Source organism: Euprymna scolopes, chromosome 36 (assembly GCF_053919585.1).
Source record: "Euprymna scolopes isolate OS-2025 chromosome 36, ASM5391958v1, whole genome shotgun sequence".
NCBI classification, from domain to species: Eukaryota; Metazoa; Mollusca; class Cephalopoda; order Sepiida; family Sepiolidae; genus Euprymna; species Euprymna scolopes.
In genome coordinates, this window is record NC_136517.1 from 95428020 (window position 1) to 95441169 (window position 13150).

Here is a 13150-nt window from a genome sequence, read left to right on the forward strand (position 1 = left end):
TATGAACTGGAATAGATACACTGAGAGCATTGCCAAGGTTGCTGCAAGGAAGGTTGGCTCCCTCTACCGTGCTAGAAAACTACTTACGCCTGACAGTATCCTATACCTCTATAAGGCCACCATTCGCCCATGTATGGAGTACTGTTGTCACATCTGGGCTGGTGCATCTGCTGCTTGTCTCTCGCTCCTGGACAGGGTTCAAAAGAGAGTCGCCAACCTGATAGGTCCTGAACTGTCATCTAGGCTTCAGCCTCTGTCCCATCGATGAGATGTTGCATCCCTCTGCCTGTTCTACAAATACTTTAATGGTGAATGCTCTGACGAACTGCAAACACTTGTACCTCCCCGACGTAACTACCCCCGACAAACCCGACAAGCTACTAAGTCTCATCCCTTTACAGTAGAGATCCCTAGGTGCAAGAAAGCCTTTTACTCCAATAGTTTCTTCCCCAGAACTGCGGGTCTTTGGAACTCCCTTCCGGGATTCTGCTTTCCCAACTGCAATGATATGCAGAAGTTCAAGTGTAATGTTAACAAACATCTTTCTACTCTTCTCCCTTCATAATGACCCCGCTAATTAATTCCCTAATAGTAGCCCCCTGCTTCAAAGTGGCACTGTGCCTTGTTTGGGGTGAAAATTGAATAATAAAAAAAAAAAAATACAAATACAAATTACTTTTTCTTGTGATCTTAAAATACAAATACAATTACATTAAAATTGTATTTAAATACAATTGAAATACAAATACAATTACATTAAAATTGTATTTAAATACAATTGAAATACAAATACAATTACATTAAAATTGTATTTAAATACAATTGAAATACAAATACAATTACATTAAAATTGTATTTAAATACAATTGAAATACAAATACAATTACATTAAAATTGTATTTAAATACAATTGAAATACAAATACAATTACATTAAAATTGTATTTAAATACAATTGAAATACAAATACAATTACATTAAAATTGTATTTAAATACAATTGAAATACAAATACAATTACATTAAAATTGTATTTAAATACAATTGAAATACAAATACAATTACATTAAAATTGTATTTAAATACAATTGAAATACAAATACAATTACATTAAAATTGTATATTATGCAAAATATCAATAAAAAATTCTGAAATTGCTTAATAATCGATAAGTTCATGTGATTAGATTAATGGTTTTGGTCTTAATCCACTGATTTGGCTTCAGCTAATCCGGCTGCAGTTCAAGGTCAGTTTATCTGTTTCTCATTCATTCCACTGAATATCAGTTTTCTCATTAATCTGAGATCTTTGAGTGCAACAAAATTGAGTGAGAAAAATAACGACATTGCATCCCTGTGCCTGTCTTACAAGTATTTTAATGTCATGTGCTCTGATGAACTCATTGCACTTATGTCCCCTACATATCCCCGACAAACCCGCTTAGCAACAAAATCACACCCCTTCACTGTTTAAATCTCTAAATGTCAGAAAGTTTTCTTTTTTTTTTTTATTACATTTTCACCCCAAACAAGGCACATTGCCACTTTGATGTAGGGGGCTCCTATCAGGGACATAAGCTACTGGGGTACTATGTGGGTAGTCGGCCAGCAAGATGTCGGTTCACGTTACACTTGAACTTCTGCATGTCAGTACAGTTAGAGAAGCAGGGACCCGGAAGGGAATCCCAAAGTCTAGCGGTTCTGGGGAAGAAACTACTGGAGTAGAAGGCTCTCTTACATCTAGGGATCTCTACTGTGTAGGGGTGGGATTTAGCTGCTTGTCGAATCCATCGAGGGTATTTACGTTGAGGGGGAACAAGTGCTTGGAGTTTATCAGAGCATTCATCATTAAAGCACTTGTAGAACAGGCAGAGCGATGCAACATTTCGTCGATGGGACAGAGGCTGGAGTTTAGATAACAGTTCAGGACCCACCAGATCAGCAACTCTCTTTTGAACATTGTCTAGGACCGAGAGACCAGTAGCAGATGCACCAGCCCAATTACTCACATAGCTTTTTCCCTAGAAAACAGCCAGACTTTGGAATTCTCCTCCCTCTGCCTGCTTCCTAAACTGTACTGATATGCAGAAGTTCAAATGTAACATAAACCAACATCTTGTATCTTTCTTAGACATGGCCCCAATTAGTAGCTCCTTACGTCCAAATGAATACTCTATAATTTATATAATATATACACACTGACAATTCTTTTGTCAATTTCTTAAAATCAACACAGTGACGAATTTCAAAGTATAAGTTTTATTTACAATTAAGCTTCTAGTTCATTGACAAGAGAGAGAGAGAGAGAGAGAGAGAGAGAGAGAGAGAGAGAGAGAGAGAGAGACAGACAGACGTTAGTTGTAAGAGGGTGGTTAGTGTATGACTTGCTGACGGAGAGGTGTCAAAATGTCAATAACGCTTGTCGCTGTCAGTTTGATCTGTCTGTTTTCTGTTGTCTATTTTTCTCTTATATATATGCACAAATCGACATTGCTGGAATTGTAAACATCAAGATATCACATTCTTATTTTCTATTTTTCATTGCGCAATTCATAACTTCTGATCTTGGAATGTAAACAGTTCTTTGTTTTCGTTTTAATTATATTTCAGGCTATTTTTATGGGACACAAAAATGTAGATCAACTTCAGTGATAATATGTGTATGTGTGTGCACACCCCTGCTTTCAAATGTACACTGCCATGTCTCTATATCTAACAGTACATCTGCATTCATCTGATGTTGTTTACAGCTATCGAGTTTTTCTCTTGTTTAGGAAGGTTCTGATTATGTTAAGTATTCATCCAAATACTTGAAAATTTAATTTAAAAATGATTTACTTTTCATGAAAAGCTCTTTATGCCAGACCTTGCCAACGGCTTTAGATATATCAAGAGCTACAGCTCTAGCTTCCTGGTGACGGTTAAAATATCTGTGGGAGAACGAGCTTGCCTAAATCCATAATGTTGGTCAAAAAGAAGCTTAGGATTTACAAAATGGCAGACTAGTGCTTGATTGGCCAAAGCCTCAAAGATTTTAATGAAGAAAGAACTGATGCGATGATAATTAAACAGTTCTTTTGCCAGAATTTTTGAATACTGGAACACAGAGGTAATTTTCCAGCTGCAAGGAAAGCAAAACTCGGCTAGACTGTTGAAATGTTTCGAGAGAACAGGAGCTTACTTGGTCGAGCATTTCGTAATTATTACGATGCTCCTTCAATAAGTTTCCAGACATTTTCCGTATGGACACTGTTAAGTTTTGAGACATTGTGTTGAACAAAGATGGCAGCGTAGTTCAGATCAGTAACCAAGATGGCGACCAAGAATCAAATGCGGTTCGTCACGTAGTTAATCTCTTAAGTTCTGAGATATTATGTTGAACAAAGATGGCGGCGTAGTTCAAATCAGTAACCAAGATGGTAGCGAAGAATTAAATGTGGTCCGTGACGTAGCAAATGGCGAACTGATTGAATCCAAAATTCGATTTTTATAATAATTTTGCGACGTTTTGATTGGTTGTTTAGCACAGCCGTTGGTTATAAAAATGATTGGCGAATCCATTCGTCTCATACCCCCATCAAAAACATTTTACTGATAGTACACATATGAAACACTAGTCCCCTTCAAAGTAATCTCCTCCAGCTGTAACACACTTGTACCATTCCAACAACATCTGGAAGGCTTTATGAAAGTCCTTGTGTGAGCATGTCACAGCCTCTTTCATCTCCTCAGTTGTCTCATAACAACAACCTCTAAGGCTTTCGTTGAGTTTAGGGAATAACGAAAAGTCACAGGGAGCAAGGTCTGGACAATAGGGTGGGTGAGGAACTGTCTTGATTTCACTCTTTATCAAATAGTCTGTGATAAGGATAGAGTTGTGAACTGATACATTCACACAAATCTTCCACATCTTCAGTTCCTCATAAACAATTGTTTGTACAGTTCCCACATTGGCATAAAACTGTACACTTATTGTCTCTATAGACATACGACGATCCTTGTCTATGAAATTCTTTATTTGGCCAATCAACTTTGGTGTTCTGACTTCTTTACTCCTCCTACACCTCTCATCATTCCCTTACAGACTCTCTGCCTTGCTTGAATCTCTTATGCCACTCAAAAACTGATGCTTGATTCATGCAAGATGGTCCAAAAGCAGTTTGAAGCATTCCATACGTTTCTGTGGCATTTTTTCCAAGTTTAAAACAGAATTTTATTGTATATTGTTCTTCTAAAGTGTCCTCACGTCCAGATTGCATTTTTGAAATTCACCAGCTGTGACAATAAGGCTTTAGTAGGGTGTATTCCAATTTCGTCTACAGCTGTTTATTTGAACCTGTAGATCATGCCCACGTTGTCAAAAAAGGGATCATAAGTTTCTGGGTGGATTTGCTCTGTCTGGCCTTCTTTGGTTTGGAAGAGTTATCATGCTTCCACTGAGAACTCTGTCTCTTGATCTCTGGGTTATAGCAGAAGATCCAGCTTTCACCGCAGGTCACAAGATCATCAAACACTGCAGGATCTGAATTGATCAGCTCGACAATCTCCCGTCTATCATGACAACGTCTTTCTGATCTCTGAGCACCCTTGGAACAAATTCTCATCATTCCTCATGGATTCCCTGCCTTCCTTGACTCTCTTATGCCACTCAAAATCTGATGTTCGATTCATGCAAGATGGTTCAAAAGCTGTCTGAAGCATTCTATATGTTTCTGTAGCATTTTTTTCAAGTTTAAAACAGAATTTTATTGCATATCGTTCTTCCAGATTGCATTTTTAAAATTCACCAACTGTGACAATCAGGCTTTAGTAAGGTGTATTCCAGTTCCTGCTGTAGCTGTTTATTTGAACCTGAAATCATAAAAATTGGTCAGTCATCTCAAAAGATGTATAGCAGTAACATACTGAATTTTCAAGAGTCTAACGACAATTTTAAATGCTTATCCAAAAAAAAGTCTGGAAACTTATTAAAGGCACCTTGTATAGCAAGATAAGATTAAGCCCACACACCTTGGAGATGTCGAAGTTTTTTTTTGTTTTTTTGATATAACGAACATAAGGGGTGATTTTCAGATTTACTAATTTGGTTTCTGTTTGCAAAGGGAAATTTGGGAGGGAGTGGTTTTAGAGGTATAAGATTGAGTTGGAGGTCAACCGCCGGTAAAGAAGGTCAACCTTCCTAGTTGCCGTGCAAGTGACCTCATATGTTGTTCGATAGTCGGGAATTGTTGATTATCCATTATTCACTACACTATTGTAAATTTTCCTGAACTCAGAAGTTCTCATTTTTTGAAACTCAATCCATTTCCTGGTCACTTCAGTATGCCTTCTCTTAGCTGTGGTTATTTCACTCTGGCAGTTTCTTCTAGCTTTTATAAACTTTTGCCTATTTGTATTTGATTTGTGGCAAATGAATCGTCGGAATGCATACTGCTTTTGCGCAATGGCAGCTGCACATTCGATTGTATGGGAAACAAGTTCCACATGCAAATGAACACACGAACACAAACTGGTAACATTAAGGTAAACGTAATTATCGCCCTTTGACTGGCAATATTATTCTTTGCCACAAGGGGGCGATACAGCCTACTTCCACATCTGGTTTGTATCATTCTTCCTCTTTTCTTCGAACCGTGGACGATGCAGATTGTGTTGAAACTGCTCGCCTGTTTAGCACCCCCGCGAAACAGATTAGAACTCTCACAAAAGACTCTTGAGGCAAAAATACAAATAATTTTTTCTTATATCTTTTCGGTAATGAACTGTTTAACATTACATTAAAATAAATATACATTGGTTGTTAATATAATTATGGCGAATTTTGTGCACTCATTTCTTGGCAAAGGGGACCATATGACTATCTCTAAATCCCCTACTTAACAACAGTAGGCACCATTCACTCACTATAGTTGCTCAGCAGAAAAAATAAAGATATTAGTCCATATACGATCTCTAACGTGTTCACTTATAATTTCCCATGATATATCCCTCACAACAGACATCTTGGCAAATTTAGCTATGAAGAAGGAAGCGCCAGGGGAGATAACTCCATCTAATTCTTTTCAGCGTGGGGCCAAGAACTTAGGGTGATATCAACCAACCTATATAACAATGTGATCAGTGTTTCTGAGTGGTCTATTGGTATATGTCACACAGCACTATGTTACTGCGATAAGGAATAGGTTTAGAAGTAAATTGTTAGAAATTTTTTTTTTATTTCTACCGCGCCTCTCTTTTCTTGGTTCCTTGTTATCCGAACAACTTGGTTAATTTTGAGAAAGAATAACACAATAAAATTCTTGTATTTAAAATAACGTATATTTACAAGTAAAGGTTAAAGTTTACAAAACAGTTGTTCTGGAGGAGTTTCTGTTTGTTGCAGAAAAAGAGAGTAATTTCTGAGAAGTGCTCGCTGTTAATCTTTTTTTTTTCTTTTCTATTGTTGCAAGCAACTCCAATAGTGGGTAATTTGCATAAGTGGCTTTATGCAAATTACCTTACAAAGGTTGAGTACAAATAATTCTAACACTCCCTCCAAGAAGATTGCAATACGTTTATTGCAATAAAAACAGAAGGAGAGATGTCTCTGAAATATATATAAAGAGTTTATAAAAAAATAATTTGCCGTTTTATTTTTCTATATCTTTGTTTTTCATTTTTTTTTTTTTTTTAAATTGTTGGATGGTTGATTTTTTTTTTTTTTTTTTTTTTTTTTTTGGTATCAACCTTTTTAGGTCATTCAATGCCAAGAACATTTTTTTTTTTTTAAAATAGGAAAGTTGAATTTGTTTAATTATTACAGATAATCAATATTATCTTTCATCATTTGATAGAATTTGGCATAGGCTTTGCGTTTGGGTCTAGTCCTGAGTTGATTGGACACCTCTTCATTACTATTACTATTGCCTAATTGCAGTGTTTTATCATTAAGTCCTTCACTAGAAGGATTTTGGAAGGGCTTACTGATAGGTTCTTCCATTCGAGTATTACCTTGGGGACATGATATTTCCATAGGGTATAGGTTAGAAATGGAGTGATACTCTATTGCCCCATTACCTTGCTTCAGTTTAACAGCTCGTATTTTATTGTCAAACCCCATTACATTTTCTAAAACCTTGCCCAGCATCCAGAAGGGTCTCGATTTAGTCGTGGATTTGATCAATACGACATCCCCTACTTTTATTCTATTTTCCCATTTATTTTGGTAAATATTCCTGCCATGTTCTCTTAAACTTAGCAAATAGCTTTCATACCATAATAATTTAAATTTTAATATTATTTCTTCTTGAAAATTTAAAGTTTTATTTAATGAGTTTGAGTCAGGTTCTTCCTGCCAAACCTCTTCCTCTTCAGATTTTAGAACTAAAGAGGAATTCCCATATATTCTCAAAAAGGAATTAGGAGTTATAATTTCAAGATTAGGAGAGCTTAATCTATAAGTTAAAGGTCTAGAATTTATAGCCAACTTAATATTTGACAATGTTGTTAAAAGTTCAAAATAGCTAAGTCTAGATCTTCCTATGACCTTGAATAGACAACCCTCAAGAACTCTTATCAATCTCTCCCAAGCCGAACCAACCCACGCAGAATATAAAGGGATTTTGATATGTCGGATATCTAATTTCTCTAGTTCTTCCTGAAACGTCTTTGACTGTAGAGAACTTTCAAGAATACAACCTGCCTTTTTAAAGGTTTTAGCGTTATCACTGTATAAAAATTGAGGTACAGAATACATGTTGCAAAATCTCTGAAAGGCCAGCATAAAATTTTGGGTGGACATATCGGGTAACAGTTCAAAATGGACTGCCCTTATGCTAAGGCAAGTAAATATTAAAACAAACATTTTTACTGTACTTCCACCCACTTCATTCTTTACCCACAAATGACCTGTGTAGTCGATTCCCACATGATTGAAAGGTTTCACTAAATTGACATGATGCCTAGGCATATCCACAACTTTAGGATATTTATAAGCCAAAGCATTATACTTTTTGCAGGTTGAACAATTATTTATTTCTGCCTTTACAACAGTCAAACCTTGGGGAATCCACACACGTTGCTCTCGCAAATTTTTTTTTTTTTTTTTTTTTTTTTTTTTTTTTTTACACAGTGATCACCACTTATCAAGGCCCGGAAGCCACTCAGGGATAAGGGTTATTGCAAGTACATTACGTTAGTGAGGAGATTTGCTGATATGTTTACTTAAGGGGGCGGTTCATTAGGAGTTTAACATTGGACTTGAAGACAACCAAGTTGTAGTCCGGAGGGAAGCAGGCAGACGGAACAGAGTTCCACAGGCGTGCAGTTCTAAGAAAGAAGCTTTGTTCAATAATTTAATGTGGTACCTATTCCCATGTGTTGCACCTTAGCATGGCAATAGTTAATGAATAAGGACGTAAATTTATTCCTTTTAGGCAATAACACAGGGTTATATACTTCATAGTTGAAATATAGGCATTTGCTTATCCTCCCTTGAGATCTCAAAATTCCATCAGAGTCTATGAATAAATTTAAATTTGAAACCAAAGTGGGGACATTTTTATTACTTTTGTCCTGTGATTTAAAAAAAAAATCAATCTCCTTGAAGAAATGCTCATTCTGTATTAACCTTATCCAGTACATTTTTGCTTTCTTCAATGAATTAACACCATTTTTTTTCTTACAAAACTGTTTGAACAATAAACTTGTTATTCTCAATAATTTATTGTAATCAGAATATTTTTCAATGTCCAAAATGGCAGTTTTTGTTTTAATTATTTGATTACAATTAACATTTACTGTTCCCTTATGGTCAGGTGAAATACTCATTAAAGGGTATTTAGGCCAATTTTTAAATTCGTTGGTAAGCCAACTTGGTCCTTCCAACCATAATTTTCTATTTCTTAAATATTTATCGTAAGATATTCCCCTAGTTAACATATCAGCCGGATTTTGATCTGTATGAACATAGTGAAACATTATTGGTAGTTTAAATTCATCCTCAAGAGCTTTTATTAATCCATTTACTTCGGATATTCTATTTTTAACAAATTTAGATTTTACTTTACTTTCTTTTGTGATTAACCAATTTAAAACTACTTGAGCATCCACGCATATATTAATAAATTGAAACTGAATATTTTCATAAGTTTCAATTAATGTTGGGAGACATTTTAATGCCAGTATTACTCCCATTAGTTCCAAAGTAGGGACCCTAAGCTCATTACCTTTCCTTAACGGGGACAATTTAGATTTAGCAAATAAAAACGAACTTGTTTTTTCATTTGAGCAGGCATCTATTACGAACCCATAAGCTTCTGTTGAACTATCACAGAATATATGTAAGCGATAAGGTTCATTATCATTAATTGCAGCTCTTGGAAAAGACAACTCTGGCAACATTTCGAAATCTCTAGTTATTATTTTCATTTCATCACTTATTTCTTTAGGCACCTTTTCATCCCAATTTATATTTCATTTCCAAATTTTTCTCATTAATACCCTGCCTCTTATGCTTACAGGCAAGGTAAAATTTTGGGGGTCATACACTTTGGAAATCTGTGAAAGTACTAGACGCTTTGTGTAAGCTTCCTTTAATGTAAAAGGTGCTAAGCTTAAACTATCCTTCTCAGTGTTGTATCTATATCCCAACACTTTTTCATCCTGACAGCCATGTTCTACCAATCTACCTTCAGCCTTCATTAGGTTTCTTAATTCATCAGAATTGGAATTCCAAGATCGTAAGGTGAAGCCTCCTTCCTGCATTCTAACAAAACATTTTTTATACAAATCTTGCATTTCATTTATATTGTTGCCAGTTACTACTAAGTTGTCCACATAAAAGTTATTGCCCAATATTTTGCTGCATTTATCCTGAGGGTAAGACTTAACATGATGGTTCATTACATAATGGAGTATAAAAGGCGATGATGTATAGCTAAATACTATCGTTTTATATCTATAACAAATAAGTTCGTTTTCTCTTCTCCCAAAAAAACAAAACCTATTTTTGTCGTATTTACTTAGTTTTATCATTAAGAAGGCCTGTTTAATATCTCCTAACATCACATATTTGTTGCTTCTGAAGTAAAGCAACAACTTCAATAAAGAACCCATTAAATCTATACCCGTATAGGCTGCTTCATTAATTGAAGGTAATTCCTTGTTTGTCTTTAACGAACAATTAAAGACGGGCCTTATTTTCGTTGTCACTTGTTCCGCAGTTTTTAAAACGGGTCTGTGGGGAATCCACGTATATTTATAGTAATTTGAAGGATTAACTTCTATTTGCTCGATGATTCCATCTTCTAGTTGTTTGCTGAAGCTCGCATCGTATTTTTTAGTTAATCCTCTTTTAGTTAAAAAGTTCATTGTTCGGTCTAACACCTTGAGAGCTATGAAATGGTTTGATGGAACTTTTTCGATCCTATCAGGATACCAGGGTAATTCTATATAATAATGCCCATCGATCTGTTTTATTCCTTCCCTAAATTTACTTATTAGCTTGTTGTCAAAGGAAATAGATTCTTGATCATTGGGCCTTATTCCCATAGATTCAAGACTAAAGAGATTTTCTAAGCCGTTGTCTACTTCACTGTCGGATAAAATATTTTCTAAGGGATTGAAATACGATTTAAGGGGATCCATTATTAGGTTAATTACTGTTTTATTATTTTTTTATTGGTTTTAATTGAGTGTTAAGCAAGTCATTTCTCTCGGCTGAACTGATAAAATTGAAAATGTTTCCAATAGGAACTACCCTATCATCTATGATAAAGCTATAACCACCCCCATCTTTTTTATGGAAAAGGAAAGATATTGAATTATGTCTATCCCCATGAGCATATCTATTTCAATAGTGTCGTGTTCTTTATTTAAGTAAAATGACTCATCAAGCAGATTTACACCCTGTAATTTTAATTTATTAATTACATCTTTCATTCCGTGCATCGTGTAATTTATATTCATGCTTTCGTCTACTAATAGCGGAACAAAAAACATTCTATTCTTTAATTTTACACCAGTAGACATTTGTTTAAATTTCTTAACTTGCCGTCCTAAATAACTATGTATCTCATGCTCTGATGAGAACAACTCATAATTTGGGGATAATGCTAGAGCAGCTTCTTTTGTTATAAAAGATCTTTGGCTGCCACAATCTATTAAGCACCTAACTTGTCTTTGCTTATGACCACATTTTAAATTTAGGGTCATAGTAGGTAACATATTACAAGTGTCCGTATTTTTCGAGGCGTAACATAAGTTTGTTTGAACAGCCTTTTGAGTAGGACACAAAGAAGTTACATGTTCTTTTTTTTTACATGTGAGACACGGAAACTTTAAGAACCCCTTTTTTCCATAGCATTCTGATTCATTGTGACCTGAACCAGCACATCTGGTGCACAAGGACAGTTCTAAGATTCTTGCTAGTTTAGCCTCATAATTAGGATAAGTTTCACACTTTCCGAAGTAGTGTCCTTCCGAGGAACATAGCTTACACACGGATTTTTTTTATAGCTTGTACTTTGAAATTTTGTACCGTTGGTACTTTATCTTTTGGGTTTATTTTAAAACTACGTTTAAAGTCATAGCTACTGAAATTTTTTTTATCCTTAGCAATATTTTTTATAGTTAAAGTCCGAGTTAGAGTTATTAAAATATCCCTATAGTTATCAAATATTTGCTTTAAGTTGGGATAATTATTATTAACTTTATTAATTCTTTAACAACTACTTTGGGAAGTTTAGTCATAATAATGTGACTAATTAGAATATTTCCAGAAGAACCCGCTTCCAAAAAATCAATTTCATATTCTTTTAGCTCATATAAGTAGGCCCTTATTTCTGATATATAATATTTAACATTCAAATATTCTGGACTATATTCCTCACCAGGTTTAGCTTTTAATATGTTTTTTAATGTTTCGTCGATAATATATGCTTTATCTAAAAACTCTTTCAATAAATCTAAAGCAATTTTATAATTCGTATCGGTTATTGACAAATGTCTTATTTGTTTTAAGGCACAATCCTTCAAGTAACCGACCAAATAAGACAGTTTAGCTGAGTCTGACAATTTCCTTCTAGAATCAATCACATTGTTAAATTGAATTAAAAAATTGTGAAAGGCGAACTTGTCCTTTTCATTTCCCGAAAAAGTGCTGCAATTCAAAGGAGGAGGTTTTTCCTCACTTAAAGTTTCTTCAATAGACAACGTTGAAGGAGTCTTGTCATCTTTACTGGTTATATAGTCCTCGTATTTGTCTGTACTCACTAAGATAGAAACATTGTATTCGGCTTGACTATCTAATTCATTATTCAAGGCTTCTTCGTCTTTAATACTATAATCAACCCTTTGTGAAAAGGTATTAATTACCTCATTCCAATAATTGATTTGACACTTCATCATCAATGGCTTTTAACTGTTTTTTTACACAGGGAAGTATTCAGGGTAGAATTGTCATACATGGTCTCCAGGCTATTAAAGTACATTGTTACTTTTCTTTTATGTGTAGCCCGGTTTCGTTTAAAAGACTGATTTTTCTCGTATCATTTCAATATTCATATCCTCGGGTTTTTCTTCTCCCAGAAGGTTTTTAAGTGTTCCCTCCATGGTGACGTCTTCCTTAATAGCCATTTATTTTAGTAGGTATGAATAAGTACCGAAATTTGAATACAAGTGCAATGAAATAATTAGTTTTAATATCCACGCGGGTAGAGTTTTTGTACGTTTTGAGCGTCCCAAATTCACGTTTTATAAAACTCGAATAAGTATGTTCCATAAAAGTTTTTTGAATATGTCATAGTATACCGTTAGTTTGGATCCAGAATAATAATTTCTCTCTTGTGGAGTATCCATCCTTGAGGTAACTTGAGGTAACATCACTTGGAGAAGGTTCATTCCTCGTTGGTTATCCATATTAAATGTTATGGACGCGAATACCACGATGTTAACTGTTTTGGAAATATCTTAGAATTTTTTTTTATTTCTAACGCGCCTCTCTTTTCTTGGTTCCTTGTTATCCGAACAACTTGGTTAATTTTGAGAAAGAATAATTCAATAAAATTCTTGTATTTAAAATAACGTATATTTACAAGTAAAGGTTAAAGTTTCCAAAACAGTTGTTCTGGAGGAGTTTCTGTTTGTTGCAGAAAAAGAGATGATTTCTTAGAAG